This window comes from Oncorhynchus mykiss, chromosome 29, assembly GCF_057628025.1.
Source record: "Oncorhynchus mykiss isolate SJ-2025 chromosome 29, ASM5762802v1, whole genome shotgun sequence".
Lineage (NCBI taxonomy): Eukaryota > Metazoa > Chordata > Actinopteri > Salmoniformes > Salmonidae > Oncorhynchus > Oncorhynchus mykiss.
The window spans coordinates 9316458-9330109 of NC_143050.1; the positions used below are offsets into that span (position 1 = coordinate 9316458).

Sequence of the window (13652 nt, forward strand, 5' to 3'; positions counted from 1 at the left end):
AATTCAGACACAGGCAACTAGACATAGACAATAACCCACAAAATAACCAAAGAGATGGTTCCCAATTAGAGACAACAATAAACAGCTGCCTCTAATTAAGAACCCATCTAGGCAACCATAGACATACATAAACACCTAGATAGTAAACGACCCCATAAACCTACAAAACCCCTAGACAGTACAAACACACATACATCACCCATGTCACACCCTGACCTAACCAAAACAATAAAGAAAACAAAGAATACTCAGGTCAGGGCGTGACAACTAACAACCTTCAGTGTGGAAGAGAGCAATTTAAATACACTTCAGTATAAGAGAAAGGAAAAATAATTGCCAGATAAAACGGATGATTTAAACAATGAGATAGTTTACTGGAAATCCCAACAAAGCACCTTCGGAAGAAACAAGTAGGGGCCTCTCCACCAGTGTTGCCAACTTAGCAACTTTGTCGCTATATTTTGTGAGTATTCAGACTCCTCTAGCGACACATTTTCAAAAAAAGAGACTAGCGACAAATCTAGCGACTTTTTCTGGTGTTATTGGAGACTTTTGGAGACTCTGACGTGAAAGCACGTATCGTTCTTACTCTTCTCAATGAGCAGCAGGTGCTGCCATGGGCCCCACCCTGGGCCCCACCCCAAAGCACTTAAAGGCGTCCTTGCTCAGCTGTCCCTTCCAGCTGCAGTCAGAGCAGGAGATGTTCCCCCCTCCGCATCCAGACTGCAAATTAATTGCACATGTGGGAAGCCGCCGCTGGCTGATCCCGTCCTGGTTTACATTTTTTTTAGTATATTAGGGCCTGCCATCATTTTCTCACATTGCCATTGATAGTTTTTTCTATTGTCTTTTTTTGGTCCATTTAGAATGTTAATGTAGATTGTATACAAAAAAATGTATGGTTAAAAATGTTCATGTTTTACTGTGACTTGTTGTAGGCTCTAAGTGGACCATAAGGTTAAAAACCAAACCAAATTAAGAAAAATAAAAAATAAAATAAAAAACTAACTCCGTCAGTGTCTCTTTTGCCAGTCCCAAGTCCAGATAAAAGAGGGGAGGGTTGGGATTGTGACATAATTTTTTTTAAAAGAATCGACAGAAGAAAGTTCATTTGTAGTTCTAAACATATTTATTTAGGGTGTTTTTTACTCACTTTTTGTCTCTCCAAAGACGTTACTCCTCTCTCTTACAGCGTCCATCACAATTACATGCGCATGGCCAATTATGCAAATTAGGTGATGGCGTCATTTAGCTACTTTCATTACTGAAGAGTTGGCAAACACTGCTCTCCACACTAGTGGATGGTCGCGTGTTTAGTAATAACACGAGATGATGGACAGTGATGGAGCTGACCTGTGCTTTAGTGGTCAATAGTAACAAAGCACCTCAAGTAATAGATTGTGTTGTAAAAAATATGTCAGAGAATCAGATTGATAAGTTACCTAACATATCAACATGTCAAAATATTACACTGGAGGCAGGACAGATGTCATTGCAGCATATTCAAGAGAGGATGATGCATGAAAACGAGGTTACGCTCACCACTGACGGGACCAGTAAGCTGAGTCAGAAAAAAACAAAAACAGCAGGTTTTTGTTTTAAAGAATGCTCTAGGCTTCATTTAGGACAAGAGGTATATGGTTCTGCACATTAATTATTTATTTATTTAACTAGGCAAGTCAGTTAAGAACAAATTCTTATTTACAACAATGGCCTACCCCAGCCAAACCCAGACAACACTGGGCCAATTGTGCACTACCCTTTGGGACTCCCAATCACAGCTAGATATGATAAAGCCCGGACTTGAACCAGGGACTGTATTGATGTCTCTTGCACTGACATGCAGTGCCTGAGACCGGTGCGCCCCAGAGATAATAAGAAATTAATTGTAGACATCTCAGAACAAATGAGTCAGGATCATTCTTAAACTTCCAGCGTGTACGCATGTTGACCATTCCCACTTTGAAAACCTTAAATGGCTCAAAGTGGAAGAGAGTCTCTCAGATTAAATTGTCTCTGGTACGTAAAATTGTCCACAGTATGGTCCCCAGGTGCCTATGTAACTACTTTAACTTGGTACGGGATAACCATAACTATTCCACTAGATGGAGTGAAACTGACGTTGTTCCTTTAGATTTAAAAGTGGTATTTGGGAAATACACTTTTTTTTATACTCAGCAGCCATTCTTTGGAATAATCTTCCATATGTAGTTTCAAGTTCTTACTGAAAAAATGGTTAAATAGTAGCATGTCTCAAAAGCGAGTCGTAAGGTTATATAATACGTGGCTGGCATAGCATGTGGACTGAGTTTTGGTGCCTGTTGTTAATCATATTGTGATTGTCTTGTATATATTAGGTATTGATTGTTTTATATATTAAGGGCATGTGAGACAAGGGAGATAGATGTACCTGTCTACCGTTGTTTATTAGGAAAGGGAATTGTACTAATTATTTCATGTTATGAATCAAAACATTGTTGCTGACATTACAATTGCCGCTTAACCTTGTTGCATTACCTCTTTCCCTCTTCAAAAGGGCAATAATGGAAATAATATTTTAAGCTTTGTCGTGTTATCCTTGATGATTTTCTTAAATTATATGTGGAGGCGTCACTGGCTGGAGCGGAGCGCCCTTATGTTTTTTATTTTGTATTGTCTACTAAATTCAATCAATCAATCAATCAACACAGGCATAATAAGATATATATAGCTAACTGTAAAGTAATGCGTGGCCATGATCCAAACGGTACGTCTGTAGCCTTCCATCCATCTCGAAAACTTGAAATAAATATTTTTTCTTGAATGTGATTTATACCTTTTAGTATGCAAATTATTTTCACTCCGTTGGGAGATCACCGCTCCACGTCGTTCATAGTCATCCCTGTCAGCTTCTACGTCCAAACAGCGCTCAGCCCATCAAAACACTTCTCAAACAAAACTTTCCCATGGAGTAAATTGACGGTCGATTACATCCTGAGTAGTCTAGATATAGGGCTTCACAACCATCCCAAAAATATATGCAATATGACATAGTCAGGGCACCTCGTTCATTCTAAGCCGGCCTGCTGTCTAACCTGACATATACATGCATATTTATTCATGTTCATGGTTGGGTGGATTTTCAGAAAATATCCAACACTCAGCCAATCGTTTTTACATAACAACAGAATGCAGCGCAGCACCTCGACTGAAGAAAGAAGAGAGAACCAATTCACTAGTTACAGCATCAGCGAGCGCTCTGCAAAGGCAGCTTCCTAGTTACAGCATCAGCGAGCGCTCTGCAAAGGCAGCTTCCTAGTTACAGCATCAGCGAGCGCTCTGCAAAGGCAGCTTCCTAGTTACAGCATCAGCGAGCGCTCTGCAAAGGCAGCTTCCTAGTTACAGCATCAGCGAGCGCTCTGCAAAGGCAGCTTCCTAGTTACAGCATCAGCGAGCGCTCTGCAAAGGCAGCTTCCTAGTTACAGCATCAGCGAGCGCTCTGCAAAGGCAGCTTCCTAGTTACAGCATCAGCGAGCGCTCTGCAAAGGCAGCTTCCTAGTTACAGCATCAGCGAGCGCTCTACTCTGCAAAGGCAGCTTCCTAGTTACAGCAGCGCGTCCCCTGAACGATAACGAAGAGGGAACGTTAGGCGAGAAGCCTGACCACGGAGACGGGGGTGAGAAGGTGATGAAGCGTACTTCATGAGCTGTAACTGTAAACTACCGCCATTTGGAAAGTATGAGGTGAGGGAGAAAGTTTGGTGGAACAAGTATTAGCATTGTTAAGTATCTTAATTCTGGATCTAATTCTTCGTTAGCTAGCCAACGTTACAACACCAGATGAGCTAACATTAGTAACCTAACCAATTCGCTATAGGATTAACTGGTATACGACTTCTTGTCGTTCCTCAAGTTATAACGCGTTAGTTGCTTACTGGACCCTGGAAATCTGTGTGAAATGTTAACTAGCTAACGAACTAAGCACTATCTGTTAACAAATGTTTTACCTCTACAGTATGTGGTACATTTTTAGAATTAGATAATTAGGTGAAAATGAGGCGTTGCTTGTTAAAATAAACAAGTGGATTCAGGGATCAAGTGTAGCTGGAGCTGGGCCGAACTTAATCTTGGATGCCACAGGTATAAGGAACACCACACACACTTTCCTGCTTTCTCACTTTTGCTGGCACATTGTAGAACAGATGTCCAAAGGCAGAAAGTGTACAATGTAATAATGTGCAGTGTAGCCCAAATATCTTGTTTTTGTTGTGTTGAATTTGACAGTAACACGTGTGTGAGTGAGGGGGGATTATACTTTGTTTTACTCAGTGAATGTTATTTTTGCACACATGTAGCCTTGTGCACTATAGTGGCCACTATAATATAGCAAAAATAGAATGGTTGTTTGTTTCATTCTATTTCTATTTTAAGATGTTTTTTTTCCCCAAGTGCAATATTTATGTGTGTGGTCACAAACGTTCTATTATAAAGGCTGTCATGGCTAACTGCAATATTAGTGTATTGTTGTTGTTTTTTCAGGACTTGCATGTCATTTGTAGTAAAGTCTAGGCAACAGATAACATTGCATTGCGTTCTTTACACTTCTTAGCTGTGAGTTAGGTTCACATGAACCACTTTTTTATTTTGCACACAGACTGATCATGTAGATCCTATTCTTTGTTGTTTAATTGGTTAAAACCTGTATTGCCTCCTAGCAGGGATTTTTTGTTGTTGAATATTTCAGTGCAACAACAAAAAAAGTGTCACCTTTTTGGGCCCTCAGCAGTTTGCATCCCTGATCAATGAAAAGTAAAATAAAAAATCAGAGTCAACTCAAAAAAATAAATGCAAAGAAAATAACATAATAAACTATGTAAACCTGCCCTGACTACCCTGCCTCATGTAATGAAACGAACCAAAAAACGCAGCAAATAATCAAAAAGCCTACCCTTGCAGTGTTGCCAACTCCTCAGTAAGGAAAGTAGCTATTGGCTGTCCTAAAAGTCGCTAAATGACTGTTGATTCTTGTTTTTTTTAATGTCAGAATTCCAACCTTTATCCGGGCTTGGGACTTAGTTTACTTAGGTTTTTAACCTTATGGGCCACTTAGGAGCCTACAACAAGTCACAGTAAAACATTAACATTTTTTACCATAACACTTTTAACTTTTTTTTTTTTTAAACAATCTACATTAACAATCTAAATGGACCAAAAAGAGAAAATAGAAAAAAAACTGTCAATGACAATGTGAGAAAATTATGGTAACTAGTCTGGCCCTAATTCAGATTTTTTTTTTTTTTTTTCAGACCCCCCTCCACACACACAGGCTGTGCTGGCTCACAGAAAGAGTGGTTCATCGTCATTTTGGTCAAGGCTCTCTATGGCAGGTTCAGCAACTGAGGGAGCTGACTTAAATGAGTAAGCAGCTGATGTGCCAAAACATTACCAGGCAGCTGGTGCTCATAGCAAGCCTCACCAGACAGCTTCAGTCCATATCAAATGTACATGATGGAGTTAAGGGTCTGCAAGGACATCCGATTTCTAAGTTTGCTTTTTACCACACTCATCTGGCTGAATACTCTCTCGACTCCAGCATTCGAGTGTGGCAAGGACAACACAGACACAGCAGCCATGGCAAGTTCTTGAAAAGGGTTGATATTAGCTGCATCCCTGAACTTCCAAATCTCACTCCAGAAGCACAGTGTGTTTTTTTGTCTCATTCCATTTCCTAAAATGGATGGCACGCCATTGCTGGACAATCTTGTCTATCTCTGCAGCGGAGTAGCCAAGGAGCTTGGATACGTTTTCTATTTCTCCAGGGCTCTTATTGTGCTTTAGAGTTTCCTCCACATTGAAAGTTGACATGTACTGCAATGCTTCGTTGTTAGTGAGGGAGATGAAGGCTACACACCGCTTTCGGACATTGTTTTCATCCTCAGGCGCAAGGTGAAGCTCAGCTGCCTTTGACTCAAAAAGGTAACCTAGGTACGGTTTGGGACTGATGTGTCCATCTATTGACCCTTTGAAGTACATCAACATTTGCCAGTGGATTCAGCAGTCTGCTGCTCACAGACTTGACCAAGCTGTCAAGTAGTTTAAGAGGATCTACTTGCTCTCCCTCAAAAGCCTTGATGGCCAACTGTACCTCACCCATCACTGACTTAAAAAGAGTCAGATACAATATGTTTTGAGGATCACTGTACCAGGAGTATAAAACCTCCACCATGTAGCAGTGTTCACTGGACTTGGTGACTGCGAAATGCAGCCTAAGCTCCTCCCACTGGTCCAAACTGCAGGTTCAACCCACAGTTGGCCTCATATGGCCTTGCAAGCCTCCCTGCGTTTTGGAGACACTGAATACTCGCTAAATATAGCGACAATGTCGCTAAGTTGGCAACACTGTACTCTTGCAGTGACAATTAAGATGAAGCCGGTCACGGTCATAAAGTGTGTGATTTGGTTGTGAATGCATCAGAAATAATATGTTAGTCCTAAAATAAATGACAGATTGTAACGGTATTCCTGTGGTGAAGTAGAGGCGGACCAAAATGCAGCGTGGTTTCTTTGATTCATGTTTAATAACAAAAAGATAAACACGAACACTACAAAACAATAACCGTGGAAAACCAAAAACAGCCCTATCTGGTGCAAAACACAGAGACAGGAACAATCACCCACAAACACACAGTGAAACCCAGGCTACCTAAATATGGTTCCCAATCAGAGACAATGACTAACACCTGCCTCTGATTGAGAACCATATCAGGCCAGACATAGAAATAGACAAACAAGACATCCAACATAGAATGCCCACTCAGATCACACCCTGACCAACCAAAACATAGAAACATACAAAGCAAACTATGGTCAGGGTGTGACACAGATGCTGCAAAAGCCCATTTTGTTTCCTTAACTACATGTTTAGTAGTATCATCGTCCTTTGGTCGGGGTAGAATGAAGCAAACTGCAAACATTACTTCATACCGATACTCCCTAACTGTGACGATCAGTTCCAGCATCCTCCTGATAATGTTGTAAGGAGAATCCCCTTGAGCTACGTTGTTTGTTCCAATGTGCACAATCAGTAGCAGTGGATCATTGACAGGTACGCAAATGGTACAACTGCTAATGTGTTGCTCGTTCCAGAGTGACTCAGGCAATGCATGTTTCGCGCCGTGAAGCATAAAATCTGCGAGGACAAACACTGAGTCCTGTTGGGGCAAACATTAAGGCAATTCAAAAGGAAGAGATTTTGGCTAGGTTGAGATTACATAAAACAAATTAGGCTACATACCTGCACCTCTGGAGGTAACGTGCCAGCACCAAGCCTCTCTACAGCAAATAGGGACATGCGGGGCACATCTTCGGTCTTGAATGCTCATGCTAGCAATTGTCGGGTTGAAGTGCAATGTGGCGACTGGTACGGCTACTCAATACACCGTACATACATGTCAAGTCACCTGTCAGGTCAGTCAGTAATTGCTGTAGATGTGCTCAATAGTGCTTGAGCATATGATACTCCCCAAAGCATGGTGAAACACAGAGGTGTGTCACAAGCTAAACATGTACTTTGTCAACTTCCTCTGCTTCCTTCTCCTGGTGCCAGACAGGCAGACTTTGCAGTGCCTCCATGTGTGACTGACTACCTTGAGTAGTTTTTGAGGGACTTTGCAGGGAGGCATAGGGGATTACCTGCAGCAGGACGGCCCCCAGTGTATGGGCGCCGAGGGGTGTGGTGCTCCCCCAGCAGCTCTCTATTAGGTTTTCTCTGTACTTTTGGTAGGTCATTATTTTACCTATGAGGGAGTGAGGAGGATCAGGGAAGGGAGAAGATGATGAGGCAGTGGGTAGGTGGGTGAGATATTGTCACTATAATTGCATGTGATTTGTATGTAAACTATGCATCCAATTACAAAAAAATACCTTCAGTAATCATCTCACCTTTTAGTCGGCGGTGAACTATGTAGCCATTGAGGGAACGGGGTGTCAATCAGATGGAAAAATGTTTTTTTCAAAGGGCATTCCAAAATATGTTTATCATGTCAGCCTTATCCACTTGAGGTTATAGTCAAGCACGCAGTCTGGTTTGATTTTTCTCTCTCCCGTCAGGTGGTCCACCTTCCCTGTGGCCGACATGGGTGCTGTATGGACATGGACGTCTCGTTTGTCATGCCACTTTACTGCCAGTTGTTGAACGTTCTCATTGGAACTCCACCTCCCCTCTGCATCTTCCTGTATCCGAATGCCGACATCCCCTTCCTGTTCGACCTGACCGTGCTACAGGCCCCTGTGCTGTTGGAGAACAGATGCTGAAAAGGTGTGGGACTACTGTACCAATTGTCCACATACAGAGTGTGTCCCTTGATGAGGATGATGAGGAGCCAGCATGGTTATCACCGTGGACACGGACACCCCAAGCCCCTCATAATGTTGGATGTCAGTGGTAGACCAGGTGTAGACTATAATATCCTGGACAAATCCTACTTCGCACATGACAAAGAACATGACCCCAAACCTGTGCCTTTTGGAGGGAATATATTGACGGAACGCCAGCCTACCCTTCCATAACATCAGGGACTCATCAATGCATAGATCATTGTATGGCACAAAGACCCGACCAAATGCTGATGTCAGGCTGGTAAGAACTGTTTTGTGTAACGGGTAATTTAGTGTAATGGGTCATTTATGTTGGCAGTAGCATTGTTGACGAAATGCAGGCATCACAGCAGAACTAGGAAGCGGTCTTGGGAAAAGAGGTTGGCAAAGAAGGAAATTGCAAACATAGGATCTGTGCTCCAGTATTCTCTTAGGGAGTTTTTCTTAACTATTCCCATGAGAAGGATTGTCAGCAGGAAGGTATACATTTGACTAATCTATTGGAAGACATTGCTAATGCTACAGCTTAGCTCACTAGCTACATACATAAACAACAATACTTGAATGGCTCAGAGTGGGAGTGAGAGGATACGTGATTGACTGCCTGCACACGCCACTTGTATCAATAAATCATTATCAGAAAATGTTTTGTGTGGTAATTATTGACTGTTTTGTTTTGGTGACAAATCATGCATTCCAATTCTTGCATAGATTGAAAATACTTTTTTGAAGGTTGTACTGATTATGATGAGCTAAGCTAATTCCAGCTGTGTGGAGCCATGTTTGTTGATATACAATGCTTTCTGGACCAAAGTCCAGGCTGTCGCAGCTGGCTGCAACCGGGAGACTGAAGGAGTGGCGCACAATTGGCCCAGTGTCGTCCGGGTTAGGGGAGGCTGGCACGGATGTCCTTGTCCCATTGCACTCTAGCAACTCCTGTAGCGCGGCTGGCGCTGACATGGTTGCCAGTTGTACAGTGTTTCCCTTAACACTTTGGTGTTGCTGGGTTAAGTGGGTATTGCGTAAAGAATCTTGTTTGGGTTTTGTTTCGGAGGTTGCACGGCTCTCAACCTTTGCCTCTCTTGAGTCTGTACGGGAGTTGCAGCAATGAGACAAGAGTGTAACTACCAATTGGATGCCACAAAATTGGGGAGGAAAAGTTTTTTTTAAAGATACTTCCGTAAGTGAACGATGGTAGACGACAAACCCTCTTCAATGTGCATACTATAGATCAAATTCATCTGGTCTCTTATTATCTTTGGTGGATGCGAGAAAACAAACATGACGGCCACAATCTACCGGATTACTTTTTGATTTCTAGAAAGTGTTTTACTAAATTATTTTTATCAATGGGGAGCTCATCAGTGATGTGATTAATTATAAATAGTAATTGTCATTAGCTATTTCGTATTGTAGTTTCAGTCAGCTGAGAGTTAAACAAATCTGATTGCTTGTGTTACATCAGTCTTTCCTCAGTTAGCGCTAGAACAGATGTAGCCTACATTTTCCGGGTTTGGATGATTGTGTTATGCTGTAGCTACTTCAGGGAATGTCTGAACATTGTATCCAAAAAATAAACCGGTCACATTCTGGACATAACTTTGTAAGTAAGGACTGTACTCGTGCAAAATGTTTCTGTGAAAAAAACATTGGCTAGCTCAAATGCTGATTGTTGCGTTAATCGAAACTGCACGTTCTTAATAAGCGTTCTAATCACCCCGGTTTGATCGTACGCTGAACCACTGTAGAATGATCACACCCGATTGTTGGTACATGTGAAAAGGTTAATAAGTTACCTGAGGCAAGCCTATGAGGTTAACGGGGGCAGGTCTCTTGCCAGCAATAGCGAAGCAGGCATTGTGACACAGAACAATGGGCTGGGAATAGAACGTTCGGAAGGCAAGTTGGTGCTAAGAAATGTCCCAAAACAAGTCCTGTTTACTTCAAAACTACGGTGAGCAGCTGCAGCAGACATATGGTAATATTACAAAACTGGGCTCCATTGTGGATGAAAAAAAAATAGTTTTTATCAACCCAAAAAAAAAAACATTACAAATATTATGTGTCCAGCCTACCAAAGGTGACAGCAGAACTCTTCCCCCATGACAAGTAGGCTAAATGTGGACATTTGTTAGTTCTTCAATATGCCCATCTGAATCTGATAAGAAAGACACCCGCAGTTGCGACCCAGATGTGTCCGTCTTCATTCACTTCTAGCCTACTTCCTAGCTGAAAAGCCAAAGCGAAGGACCCGATCACATGACGGGCGTTGGCCATATCTGAGAGAGCCGTTTGAGTGGGAGGTGCTTCGGAGCACCGCAGCCTGGAGAAGAAAATTATAAATTAGCCTATTATATTCAGCCCAAGGGCACAATGGCCACTTTGGCCGCAAAAGGCTTGGATTTTTTTAGGCGGCATTACGGCTAGCGACTTTCCTCACTCAGTTCTGCCGCAAACGAGAGGAAAAAGCTGTGCAACAGAAGTCACAGCAAAAGCGCACACACAGGCAGGAGGCGGCAGTAGAGAGCCATTGTACCACTGTGACATTGTCGAGGCTATAGCAAAATGTTATCTAGTCACACATTTTAGGCGCCGATAGCATTTCTCACTGTCAAATCGTTGGCAACACTGAGACCACAGGCACAACGAGAGGTGCTGTGCCCTGCTTGTCTGGGAACCAGTGTTGCCAAAAAATTATTCTGTGAAAACTGCTATTGGCTGCTGTTTGTCGCTAGATGATGTTTTGATGTACGTCATCCACGGTGATGAAATGAACACTGCTGCAGGGTTGTGACTAGAGCGGGAGTACAGCTACAATGGAAGTTACTTTTTGTAGCAGGTCAGAAGGACATTGTACCTAAAACTTTTCCTAACCTTACTTTATGTCTCTGAACCTGCTGCGTAAATTCTCCTAACCTCCTACGAAAATGTAACTTCTAGCCATAGTTGTACTCCCTTCCGAACTGCAGGAAGATAGCTATCTAGCCATCTACAGGACAGGTCAAGTTCATACCCACCAATAACAGTTAAAATAAATGTATATTCGGTATGGGTTGAAGGAGGTCACCTGAGAATAGTTAGGCTTGGGGTGAAATAACCAGAGATATTACAGCAAGGCCTGTGTACTTGGACAACTCGATGTAACAGGCTGACTACGCAACGCAAGTGTTGCAAAATAAATGTAGAAAATCTATATTATTTAATTATTCCACCCACACTGCATACCAAGGGCTAAAATCGAAGTCAGTTCTATTGGTGATGCAGACAGATCGCGCTGCAAGTCCTGCCTCTACCATCTCCTCATTGGTTATATCCACGTGAAAGACGAACGAGGACCGTGGCGGTTATGCACCTAATTTATGAAAATTGCCCATCGCAATATAAAGTCAAGAGAAGAAAGGGCCTAGAAGAAGGAGAGATTACTAGAAACAATTCGGTTGACCGTTTTATGTGTGGATTAATTGGCGGAGTAGAGGACCTTGTGCATTTCAGGTAAAATAACAACTCAATGTTTATATCCCAGGACAAATTAGCTAGCAACAGCAAGCTAGCTAAATAGGACAAATTATCTAGCAAGTGCAAGCTAACTAGCTAAATTGCCATAAATGTTTACTGATTTTCGACCTGTCCCCAAATAAATATAATTGGTGCAGTTTGTTTTGATATTTTAAACTCATGTTTGGTGTGGGGGGACAAAATAAATTTACGCACGCGCGCAGCCGGTTTGGGATCCGTGTAACGGACATGGAGAATTTTTTTAAAATGATAATTGCTTTTTGTAATTATCCAAAATTTACAATTTCACTCAAAACATTTTGAAGCGCTGTGTGCTCCAAACAACTATTGGCTAGTTCTTCTGTCTGGTTTAAAACATTTTTTAAAAAGTGCACCGGTTGAGCCTGCTGTAACAATTGGATTAGTACAATCTCCCTCTGCTCTCATTCCCCCAGACACACACATGGCTCTGTTTCACTCACAGTCACTTGTCTCAGGGCACATGTATTCTCTTCTTCAAACATTGTGTTTGAATCATATTCTGTAGGTAGTTCAATCTAGTTATTTTTCTGTTGACTTTGGTGAGGCTATATGGTTGTTTATGTCTGTCTACTTGGCGCTGTTTAGCAGGTTTACTTTGTCTGTATAATTATTCAATTGCTGACTGATGTGATCCAAGCCCATGCTTGCTTGCTATTATTTATTCTCGCCCAGGCATGTTTACCGAGTGACAGATCATTGTTATACACTGAACAAAAATATAGACGCAACATGTCACAATTTCAAAGATTTTACCGACTTACTTTTCAGATGAGGAAATCAGTCAATTGAAATAGATTCCTTAGGATATGGATTTCACATGAAATTAAATATACATGGAAATATAGATATGCATCGGTTGGTAACAGGTAACTTAAAAAAAGGTAGGGGAATGGATCAGAAAACCAGTCAGTATCTGGTGTGACCACCATTTGCCTCATGCAGGGCGACATCTCCTTCAGATGGAGTTGATCAGGCTGTTGATTGTGGCCTGTGGAATGTTGTTCCACTCCTCTTCAATGGGGTGTGTGAAGTTTCTGGATATTGCCAGGAACAATAGTTACCAGGTTTGTCAAGTGAATCGGAGCCCCATAGGGGAGCTCTGCTCCTAGTGGTGTACCCTGCTGCCTAGGCAGCGGACAGCCTGAGATAAAATGATGCACACACCTGCAGATGGGAGTACAAGTGTCCCTGCAGCAGGGGACGCTTCCCCTCAATCAGCCACCCGAAAAATGATATTCAGCGAGACTGGGGGTCGGTTGGGCCTTAAGCCCTATGGGGCTCCACTCCACTCATAGAACTGGGGTTACACTCCGGTAACTATCGTTCTACATCATGGAGAGAAACGCTCCCAAAATGTAAACCCTGCCGAGCCTTACACTTCCCACCTTAGAAAAGGTCAGCTCAGCAATGGCGGCGACCAAATCCCACAGTACTGTAACATACTGTAAAAACAGACTGTTACAATGTACTGCGTTATCGGTCTCATCTGCCCACTCAGTCTAAAGGCAAAGCCAATTACTAGTGGGCAGATAACAGAATATGAGTGATACTAACTGTACCACAGATATATGAACTCAACTCTATTCAACTCTACTCAACTCTATTGATATTAAGATTGGTCTAATAATACTGTAATACCAATTACAGAACCACATCCCTAATCCCACCGCCCAAAAACACAGTCATAGACTTGTGGGCAGGATATAACGCGACTCTACTGTGCCACTTAGCCAGGAGTCATGTCATGCAGTCCTTCTAATG

At 42.2% G+C, this 13652-nt stretch overlaps 1 long non-coding RNA gene across 1 annotated transcript; it reads left to right on the forward strand.

Moving 5' to 3' along the window:
- The first annotated feature begins 7120 nt into the window (after positions 1-7120).
- On the forward strand, positions 7121-8998 carry LOC149970335 (uncharacterized). Its single transcript, XR_016493457.1, has 2 exons — positions 7121-7829; positions 8088-8998. It is a non-coding gene; the product is annotated as an uncharacterized LOC149970335 (long non-coding RNA).
- The last annotated feature ends 4654 nt before the right edge of the window (positions 8999-13652 follow it).